The following is a 12,214-nucleotide window of genomic DNA, read 5'->3' on the forward strand; positions in this document are numbered from 1 at the left end:
GTTTCACCGTATGATTCGCGGTTCGAATCTCGGTGAAACCTTTGATAACATTACGAAATTGCATGATGATGATTACGTTGGCGGTTTTCGAAATGGTACCATCGCAATATGCCAGAAATTGTTTCTTTCTTTTCAGTTTCTCTTAGAAAACATAATATGTAATTGAAATTCAATTATTATAAGCCGGCGTTAAGCTCATTAATTCTTAAATATAAGTATTGCTGAAGTTTGGTTTCTATTATTGCCTGTTCGTTTTTTATTTTATTTATGCAATTAAATATGTTAGGGTGTTTCCCAAACGCACTTCGAATGACATTGTGCCACCTTTCGATGGAATTATTTGTACGGACTTCACCCAATTTGATGATATTATACATATTCCATAATTCGATTTAATATAACGCCTTCATACGACTTTGCTGTGTTCCAGGCTGAAAAAAAATTCAGAAGTAAAATTTAAGAAATCAAAATTCAGAAAGTAATCAGACTCTCTGAATTTTAACTTCTGAAATTTTACTTCCGAAATTTGACTTCCGAATTTTGACTACTGAAATTTTACTTCTGAATTTTGACTTCTAAAATTTTACTTCTGAAATTTGATTTCTGAAAAAAGGATTCTGACTAATGTTTTCTGAAAAAATATTTTTCTGAATTTTTGTTTTCTGAATTTATGGGGGGAACCGCATAATGCAAATAGGTCCCGTCCCGCCAATTTGTAGGAAAAATTAAAAAGGAGCACGACGCAAATTGGAAGAGAAACTCGGCCTAAAATCTGTTCGCAGCTTATCGCGCTTTACATTTATTTTTTTTTTTTTTCCTGACAATTTGTTACAATCTAAGTATTCGAACTCCAAAGTACTTTGATGTCACTTCTACCGGACTGTATGTAATATTTGTTCCAAATAAGAGCGAAATCGGACCACAAATACGATATTTTTAAATATTTCGATGCATGCGCCATCTATCGGAGTTTTTTCTTATTATCATCGGGTTCTGAACTATATTCCAAGTTTGAAGCTTGTAGCTTATCGGGAAGTTACTTAAATTTTAATTACAAAATTCGTTCCGGCCGGCTAGCCTGTCAAGTCAAGCTAAATAAAGCCGTTTAAAATGGACGGGATCGGTTAAAAACTAGAAGTTTAAAAGAGTCGCAGATTAGAATAATAAGCCATATCTTACCTAAAAATAGTATTGTATAAATTTTATATTTCACTTAACAAGTTTTATTGTAAGAAAAATTGAAAAACATTTTTTTTTTAAATGGGCGTTGTTGCCACGTGTTATGTAGAAAAGTAACTTATCTTACACCCGAACTTAGGCACCCTTACTTGTACTAATCTAAGTTGGCGAGTTTAAAATGGTTTGAAAAATCATGCCAAGCAATTTCTAAAAAAATTAAAACTTGATAGAACAAGGTGAATTGTCAGGATAAGTTTACCTATGACATTTTTGAATCATAACCTGCACCAACAATTTGATAATGCAAATGCATTAGTAATTTTAGACATACGTATGTCTTAGTGGGGGTAATTAAGTACCCATCCGGCTATAAGAGTTTAGATACCCTGATAATTACGGGTACGTTAAAAGATATAAGCCATATGGTAACACAGCTTCTATGACTTTTACAAGAGATCCTGAAAATTACCCATTAAATCATATAACGGGTAGAGCTCGTGATATTCGATTCATCCAATATTCTAATGTTTTAATATTCGATTTTCAGAGTACGATTAATTCGTGGATATATCAGGGAGGGAGCGGACGTCTCCTGAATTTCTAAAGCTAAGGATATTTGCAATGATCACAAATATGTTCCCAAAAAATTTAAATATTGTATATTTTTGACCAGTTTTTGATTTTCTTACAAAAGAATATTGATTCTTACCGAAAGTTTTGTATGCTTACTTATGTTTTTCTCATCGAAATGGAAATGTTTGAAAAATTTTACTTGGGAAAACCATTGCAAGATCTTAATATCCACTAATAAGTTAAATTAACCAAGATTCAACAAAAGAGAAATATGAGTTACATGCATGGCGCATACGTAATTTTTTTCTATCAACACTTCATACAAAATCGAAGTTCGGCGCAACAGAATCCTTAAATCGCTTGCCGGCAGCAATTGGGAAAAGATAAAGAAACGTTGCCAACGATGAACAAAGCAATTTCCCAGTCGCTGATGTGCTACACACCACCAGAGTGGTCGCCCGGTCTTAAAAACACTAAGTGGAAAACGCTGCAGGCCTGTCAAAGAGCTGCACTCGATAACTACAACGGGATGTATCTTTATAACCCATTAACATCAGCTACATAGCGAGTCTAAAGAGCTACACTTTAAAGAGCACAACTAAATGCTGAACAGACAGTTTGTGCTTAATTTTCACAAACCAGGACACTCTAGCAATGAACTGCTTAATCTAGCCCCACCTCCAAGAGGGTTAAGGGAGCGCCTCCATAAATATTATCATGAGATTCAGTAGCTACCAGCACAGTCGGTTGCTCCAAATGAGCATGGGAAGGCCGAAGGTAGGCCAAGTCAACACAGAATCAGGCGGCGCCCGGTGAAGCCCATTATCAATATAAAATATCCTACTATTGCAGAAGAAAAAACCATTCTAACGAGGGAGACATGAGTCACCCTAGCTCTGTATACTGTAACAGGTTAAACTCTTACTTGTTCAGAATCAATCCTGAAATACGTAATGTATGTCCTGCATGCAATGTGTCTCCACATGACACCAACCGTCTTTTCAATTTTAATGCGGAACGTACACCTCTAACACCAACCTCTATATGGTCCACACCTGTTGAAACTGCTATTTTCTTTGGACAACCGTTAAAGCATCTTGAGGATAATTTGCGAGTGATCGCATCCATAGGATGGGGTTAAGCACTAGAGCACGACAACAATACCTCCAAAACAAGGTTCAAAATGAAAAATCCGATTCGTTATTCAAATTAAGCGAACTTAGGACACTTGGAAAAGTCTTAGCTCATTTCTGTGTTTAAAATTTTTCAAATTTTGTCAGCCTGTGTATGTAATATTATGGCGCGATATACTTTCGAAGAGTCCTACCTTTATTTTGGCCTTAATAATTGGCTGGTCGTTATTGTTTTACCCCAACTTGCCTTAAATTTCATTTCTCTTGGAACGTCCCAGATGCCCGGAAAGAAAGGCCCTTACATAAATGTGAGAACAAATTGTGTAGTCTAGTTTTATGCATAAATAATTGTATTGTTGTATACATTCTGAAGCAGAGTGTTAATACAACACAACAACACAATAAGGTTTACAACAAAGCTATCTGTACACAGCCTTCACTTGTTAGAACTTATGAAATTTTGTTTAGGAATGTATACAACAAATCAAAAGCAAGTTACTTATACACATAAAGCTTACACAAATTTTAGTGTATATAAATTGAAATAGTTAATGTACTGTTATACTAGTAGAGTTGCTTCTTTAGTTGTGAGACTCAACATAGGTTATAATGTGTTTCAATAAGCTTTTAAAACCATTAATTAATCACCTTCAGATAGCTGAAAATGGAAAGATTATAAAGGTACTTACAGCCTTTATATTTTTATACTCAGCTGAACAGAGCTCACAAAGTATATACATTTTGTTCGCATAACGGTACCCCGTAAGGGCATAAACTAATCGAGATAGATATAGACTTCTATATTTCAAAATGATCTGGGCGAAAAAGAAATTCATTTACCCATGTCCGTCCGTCCGTCAGTCCGTCCGTCCATAAACACGATAACTTGAGTAAATTTTGAAGTATCTTAATGAAATTTGGTATGTAAGTTCCTGGGTACCCATCTCAGATTGCTATTTAAAATAAACGAAAGCGAACTATAACCACGCCCACTTTTTCGATTCATCTGAACTCACTTTATCTTGGTATTAAAAATGGGCGAAATCCGACTATGACCACGCCCACTTTTTCAATATCGAAAATTACGAAAAACCGAAAAAGTGCGATAATTCATTACCAAAGACGGATAAATCGATGAAACTTGGTAGGTGGGTTGACCTTATGGCGCAAAATAGAAAACTAGTAAAATTTTGGACAATGGCCGTGGCACCGCCTACTTTAACAAGAAGGTAACTTAAAAGTTTTGCAAGCTGTAATATAGCAGTCGTTGAGGATATTATGATGAAATTTGGCAGGAATGTTACTCTTATTAATATATGGTTGTTAAATAAAAATTAACAAAATCGGATGAATAACATGCCCACTTTAAAAAAAAAAATTTTAAGTCCAACCGTCTGTCCCTTCACTCGTCCCTTAACAAGATAACTTGAGCAAAAAACGATATATCTTTACTACACTTAGTTCACGTACTTATCTGAACTCACTTTATCTTGGTATTAAAAATGGGCGAAATCCGACTATGACCACGCCCACTTTTTCGATATCGGAAATTTCGAAAAACCGAAAAAGTGCGATAATGCATTACCAAAGACGAAAAAAGGGATGGAACATGATGATTGGATTGGTTGTATGACGCATAACTTTAGAAAAAAAATTTTTGAAAAATGGGTGTGACACCTACCATATTAAGTAAAAGAAAATGAAACAGTCCTGCACGGCGAAATCAAAAGCCCTTGGAATCATGGCAGGAATAATGTTCATGGTATATATATTACATATATAAATGAATTATCGGTACCCGACAGATGATGATCTGGGACACCCTGGTCCAAATTTTTGTTGTTTTTGGTTTATATACAAATGGCGATGGCTACTAGGAGATGTTTCTGAACTTCACTTCTTCATCAGCTAGCTTCTTGGGAGCTGAAAATTTTATTTGCTTTCAAATTTTTTGCAATACAATCGAACTTAAAAATTTATCAAATTTATACTTTTTTATTTTTTTGAAAAATTGGAAAAAAATATAAAAATCATTTAGAAGTTTTTTTTCGTATACTTTAAAATTTGTTGGCCTGAAAACATAAAAAATAAAAATAAATGTAAGGCGCGATAACCTCCGAAGAAATCTAAGGCCGAGCTCTCTTCCAATTTGCGTCGTGCTCCTATTGGTTTTCCCTACAAATCGGCCGGCCGGGACCTACATGTTTTATGCCGACTCCGAACGGCATCTGCAAGGCAGATGAGTTTTCACTGAGAGCTTTTCATGGCAGAAATACACCCGGAGCGCTTGCCAAACACTGCCGAGGGGCGACCCCGCTTAGAAAAATTTTCTTCTAATTGAAAAATTTTATTTCTAAAATTTTGATGTTGCTTTGCCCGTGGTGTGAACCCAGGGCATACGGACTGGTAGGCGGAGCACGCTACCATCACACCACGGTGGCCGCCGTCTAAAAACTGTAAGGATAAAAAGCAAAATTTCAGCACTCTGTATCATTGCAAATCTGTTCACATTTCAGTCACTCATTTGGAAGTTATTGATTTTCGCAGATAATTTTCTAGCCGGGATATTGCAAAGAACAGCTTTATTTAGCCAGTCCTATAAATAAGCCACAAAAGATGAAGCTTAAAACATCAATGCCTGGAAAATATTATTAAATTATTTACTTTCAGGACCAAGCGTACCATACGGGATAACGTCAGTCCCCTACTTGGCTTACATATAAATATTTCTTTACTTCTCAGTTGAACATTAAGTCTGTATGAATTGTTCCATTTCAGACTATTTAGTAAATAGAAAATGTTCCGGTCTAATAACGAAAAATCCTGCATCAAAACCCCTTCACAAAAGCAGTTTTTCATATAATTTACGTTTTACTCAATCTTATGCACTATGATTACTTTGTACGTATTTTTATGCAGAACGTTAGATGGAGCGACACTGGCGCCATCTGACATTAAAAATTAGCCAATTGGCAAATTTTGTTGCAAGCAAAGCATAAGAAGAATTTGACATTTGCTTTGGCTAAGGGTGCTGGCACACTTTGCAAGTGAAATTATTTTTCCCACTGGTTGGTAACTTTTCTAACCTTCAATATAACAAACAGTGAGCTGGAATTATTCATCCTTTAAGGTTATTAGTGGACTAACCAAAAAATTTGTATTAGTGCGTACACAAACAAAGAATATCAAGCACTTATATCCACTAAAACACAATTACATAGTCATGCTTCGTAAAATGAATAACTGCTCATAAGCCACGAAGCAGTTCAGTACTCAATTGTCTTATTGTGTTATACGACAACACTAATTGGAATAAGAAATACTAGTAGTGAAATAAAATGAATATAGTTATATCAGTCTTCTGACGCTAGCAACACAACGATGTACACGAAACTAAACTCAATACAGCGCTAAAGAAAAACTGATAATAAACGAAGTATACAGTGTATTACACCCGAAACCAACGTGCCACTGAGTTAAAGCGACTATGATTTCAGTTTATACTCAACAATGCCATATACATATGTATGGGACATATGTGTTGCGGGGCACTCGTATGTATATTCTATTTTATGTGCTCGTCACTCATAGTATTTTTCTGTACTTGACTAAGTACACATTTAGACACAATCTTTTGGCTCATGACTAAGTGCAATAATTTTATTAGTACTCAAAGCAGATCTCTGATAACAAATGCATACGAGACAAAATATGTTAGCAAGTATTTTTATACTCAGCTGAGCAGAGCTCACAGAATATATTAACGTCTGTCCGTCCGTCCGTAAACACGATAACTTGAGTAAATTTTGAGGTATCTTGATGAAATTTGGTATGTAGGTTTCTGAGCACTCATCTCAGATCACTATTTAAAACAACACAACAATTGAACGAAATCGGACTATAACCACGCCCACTTTTTCGATATCGAAAATTTCGAAAAACCCAAAAAGTGCGATAATTCATTACCCAAGGCGGATGAAGCGATGAAACTGGTAGTTGGGTTGACGTTATGACGTAGAATATAAAATTAGTAAAATTTTGGACAATAGGCGTGGCACCGCCCACCTTTGAAAGTTTTGCAAGCCGTAATTGGCAGTCGTTGAAGATATCATAATGAAATTTGGCAATAGCTTTACTCCTATCCCTATATGTGTGCTAAATAAAAATTAGCAAAATCGGATGACGAACACGCCCTCTTTTAAAAAAAAAATTGAATATCTTTACAGTATATAAATAAATTATGTCAACATTCAACTCCAGTAATGGTATGGTGCAGCAAAATACAAAAATAACAGAAAATTTCGAAATGGGCGTGGCTCCACCCTATTTAATTTAATTTAACTAGAATACTTTTAATGCCATAAGTCGAACAAAATTAACCAATCCTTGTGAAATTTGGTAGGGGCATAGATTCTATGACGATAACTGTTTTCTGTGAAAACGGGCGAAATCGATCCAAGTCACGCCCAGCTTTTATACACAGTCGCCGTCTGTCCTTCCTCTCGGCCCTTAACACGATACCTTGAGCAAACATCGATATATATTTACTAAACTTAGTTCACCTATTTATCTGAACTCTCTTTATCTTGGTATAAAAAATGGCCGAAATCCGATTATGACCACGCGCACTTTTTCTATATCAAAAATTACGAAAAATGAAAAAAATGCCATAATTCTATACCAAATATGAAAAAAGAGATGAAACATTGAAATTGGATTGGTTTACTGACGCAAAATATAACTTTCGAAAAAACTTTGAAAAATGGGTGTGACACCTGCCATATTAAGTAGAAGAAAATGAAAACCCCTTCACATATACAACTAAGGGCCACTCCCCTTTAAAACCCTCATAAATACCTTTAATTTGATACCCATATCATACAAACACATTCTAGAGTCACTGCTGGCCCACCTTTATGGCGATATCTCGAAAAGGCGTCCACCTATAGAACTAAGGCCCCCTGCCTTTTAAAATACACATTAACACCTTTCATTTGACTCCCATATCATAAAAACACATTCTAGAGTCACCCCTGGTCCACCTTTATGGCGATATCCCGAAATAGCGTCCATCTATAAGAACTATGGCCCACTCACTTTCAAAATACTATTTAATACCTTCCATTTGATACCCATGTCATACAAACACATTCCAGGGTTACCCTAGGTTCATTTTTCTACATGGTGATTTTCCCTTATTTTGTCTCCAAAGCTCTCAGCTGAGTATGTAATGTTCGGATACACCCGAACTTAGCCTTCTTTACTTGTTTGATTTTATTTTATTTTACCTTTATATTAAGTCGCTTTCATGTTTGTCCCCTCATTTCCATACGAATTTTTGACCCACGGAAAAGTCTTTTTCGATAACTTCCCGTTGAGCTAAACACTTGATACTTAGAACATAGTTGAGATCTTTGAGACATTACAATGCAAGTGAAAAAAATGCGCTAGGTGGCGCACGGATCAAGATATACAGAAAATTAATTTTAAAATGGAAATTTTTCGATCGACTTTTAACTAACTTCTCGGTGATCCAGAGACTTGAAACTTAACACATAGTTTGCGTGTCGGTGACACTACAATTCGTGGAAAACAAAATGCCGCCGGGAGGCAGACAAATCGAGATTAACGAAAATCCCTGAAAATCTCTGAAAAAACGCAGGGAATCGTGCAATCGATTTTTGAGTAACTTCCCGGTGAGCTAGAGATATAAAACTTGAGCCGTAAGTCAGAACCCGGTGACAATGCAATATTTTATCAAAAAAAATGCGCTAGGGGCTCATGGATCGAGACATTAGCAAAATTAATTTTATTTTGGGAATCTTTCAATCCATTTTTAACTAACTTCCCAGTTATCTAGAGACTTGTAACTTAGCACATAGATCGAGACCCTTACCTTAAATCTTGCTATTTTGAACAAATAAATAAAGATAGGAATTTTCACTTAGGAATTACTTAAATTACTAATCAAAGTTGCAATTGCCTTTTTGTAGGCAGTACTAAAATATTTAAAATAAAAAGATGATAAAAAAATTTTAAGGACTACCTTTATATAAATGGACCAAAAAGTAGAAGGAAATGTTTCCTTTAATACAGACATAGTCTTGTTGAATTTAGACTCAAAAACTTTAACAATAGCTCTTGTAAAAGAATTTTGGGATATAAATTATAAATGTAGAATGCGTGTTTAAATTTTAAATAATCAATTAGTTAATCCCAAGTATATGGTTTGCCTTAAATTGAAAGATTGCGCTCCACCTTTATAATTTTACCCAAAAATCTTTTACAAGAGCTATTGTTAAAGTTTTTGAGTCTAAATTCAACAAGACTATGTCTGTATTAAAGGAAACATTTCCTTCTACTTTTTGGTCCATTTATATAAAGGTAGTCCTTAAAATTTTTATATCATCTGTTTATTTCTTGTATAGGGAGAATGTTTATAACAGTGCTTCCCAAAATTTTGTATGTGAATGGACAAAGCGAAATAAACTTCAATTGCCAAGTCTGAAGATCCTTCATGTTACTGAACTGCATAAGCTTGTGTAAAACGCATCTATATGAAAATTTTCATTGTGCCGCGGCCCTCAGTTTAGTTTGCTTTGTTCTAATAATCTGCTACCCTCATATTTTCTATCGTCGAAATAAAATTTAATATAAAACAAAACAAGTGCGCTTACATCTGAACTGTTGAATTGTGATGTCTCATAACATTAGTTATATTTATTATTGCAGATATCGATTAAAGTAAATGTAATTTGCGATATCAGTTGTATATTAAGTTTAACTAAATGAAATGCAGCTTTTCATTATCTAAATCACACAAATAAGGATTAAGTTGATAGCTTTCGAAAGACAAAGAAATTAAGTTAGGTAAATTGTCCTCTATCCTGTCAATACTTGCTTTAAAATTGTTGACAGTGATATGTTCTTATTTACTCAAATCCATCCCAATGTTTCTTATACTTTAATAGTCTCATTTTATACATCAACTCATACTCACTTTGCATACGTTTAGGCGCTTCAGCTAAAGCTAGACACACAAAGTAGACCTCCCTCAGTGTAGAAAAATGTTACTGTAAATGTGACGTTGAAGTAATTTTAAAAATGTCGTTAGCGCTAAATATCAAGCTTAAGCACAAAATCCTTCGTTGTTTCAAATTTCGTTTTTTTCGTCGTTTTTCTTTTCTCTTCGCTTGTTTAAAATTATTTTGTTTCTTGCTTCTTTGTATTCACACTTTATATTTTCCAAATACAACACTTATCTGATTTGCTTAACGTTATGGAAGTTTTATTTAGTTATAGTATCTTTTTTTACGCTCACACAAGTTTCCATTGTAGTGACTTATATTTAAGCCCAAACACACAGTTACATGTTATATATGTACATACATACATATAACTAAAATTTAAATTCAGCCAATCGGAAGAAAATTTGTTCATGCGTATATTATTTTTTCGCTGGTCAAAATTGTTGTTGGTGACAAAAACTTATTTAACTTACGCAAATTGGTAAGAAAGTTTTTCCGAAGTTAATATCCAAAGTAAAATATTTACACATACATATATATTTTTTATAGCGCATATGATGTTTGTATTGTTGTTTTTAACTTGCTTATAAATTATTTTTATGTGCTCATAAATTTATATTTTGATTTCATAGGTATTTTACGTAGATGTAGTAGTTTTGCACAGTTTTTGTTACACACACATATGTTTTTTCATTTTTTTTTTTTTATTTGTACGTCTACTTTTACGACTTATATATTTTTTTATACTTTCGCTGTAATTTCATTTCACTTTGCTTCGTTCAAGATGTTTTAAAATTTTTGCACTAAAAGCATTTATTCTGGAACAATTTTCGTTGGCTTTCAATCACTTGAATGCTGTGAGAAACTGTACAACTAATTTTTGGAAATTTTGATTATATTGTCACGTATATTAGCATTACTAAGCTATACCATCACTAAGGCGATGCTAAGGCCATGCTAAGCGGTATTTACGTCAATAATTAAATCACGTATACACATATATAAGGCAGCCGAGAGATGTCACACACAGATGCATTTACTTATACGCCTATGTGTGTGCGAGAGACTGTAAACTACAAACTCACATACATCTGAGAGACGTTGAATTGTAAACAAATAGAAACTATATGAGAACTATAAACACACGAAATAGTTAGTAAGTTCTGGAAATAGAAGAGCCTAGATGTATGCAGCGTAAACTATAAAAGCGGCGCAAGCGAGTAAGAAGTAATTTTGTTTGATTTGAGTTGTCAAGCAGTTACGACTAAGACGATATCTAGCGAGCAATAGCTGTATTATTTTGAAAGTCAGTTTCATTTAAGCTATCAGTTTGGTTATTAAGCTATTCGTTGCACAGTTTGAGTGTTATTGTGAAGTATTTTAATAAAGGCCATTTTTCCATTATTCAATATTGGAGTTATTTAATCAACAGTTTAGCGATACGAACCTAGCAAAAGGGCAAATAAGAGGATTTGCAAGTAAATTCGTTACAATTGGTGTCAGAAGAGGAATTGTTGAATAAATTCCAGAGGGCAACAAAGACATGGCAAAGTTCAGTGAATTGAAGATCCAGCAACTGAAGAAGGAGGTTGAGAGCCGTAGATTGAATACAAGTGGCGTTAAGCTCGAACTTCAGGCACGGCTACGAGAGACAATGGAAGTAGAAGAAATTGATGTGGACGAGTATGTCTTTTATCCTGATGGGGACGAGACAACAACAAAAATTTAAGAGAAAAACGAAACATCGCAGACAGTTACGAGCACAGACTTCAACATGATTTTGGCTGCATTATCTGCTCAAACATCGACAATGTCATCTCACTAGAAGAACAGAAAACGTATATGACATCTCAACTAGAAGAACAGAAAACGTATATGTCATCACAGATGGAATCCCAAGAGACACGAATAACATCGAAGATTGAAGCACAAGAAACGCGTATGTCAGAAATGTCGACACAGATTACATCCAATATGGCATCCCAACTGGACTCGCAGGAGACACGCATAACATCCAAGATGGAAGAAAAAGAGGAGCGCTTATCATTGCAGGTGGCACAAATGTCTTCACAGTTAGAAGCACAGGAAGCAAGGATAACATCAAAGCTGGAAGCACAGGATGCAAAAATCGCTCAATTTCAGGCAGAAGTAGATGATTTGAAGGGTCGTATGGAGCAGTTACAATTAAATCGCGCAGCTGTTTCAGCGAGTAATCCAAAGGTAAAAACACCATCCTTTGACGGGTCTGTTCCTTTCCAGGTCTTTAAGCTACAGTTTGAGAAGACCGCAGCAGTGAACAAC

General features: G+C 34.8%; 1 long non-coding RNA gene across 1 annotated transcript in view; it reads right to left on the reverse strand.

Moving 5' to 3' along the window:
- Nucleotides 1–10,765, reverse strand: part of LOC137242608 (uncharacterized) — a 201,050-nt gene extending 190,285 nt beyond the window's left edge. The window contains exon 1 of the long non-coding RNA XR_010950304.1: nucleotides 9,886–10,765. This is a non-coding gene — a long non-coding RNA (uncharacterized lncRNA). The remainder of the gene's footprint in view (nucleotides 1–9,885) is intronic.
- Between the last annotated feature and the right edge of the window lie 1,449 nt (nucleotides 10,766–12,214).

Source organism: Eurosta solidaginis, chromosome 2 (genome assembly GCF_040869045.1).
Source record: "Eurosta solidaginis isolate ZX-2024a chromosome 2, ASM4086904v1, whole genome shotgun sequence".
Lineage (NCBI taxonomy): Eukaryota > Metazoa > Arthropoda > Insecta > Diptera > Tephritidae > Eurosta > Eurosta solidaginis.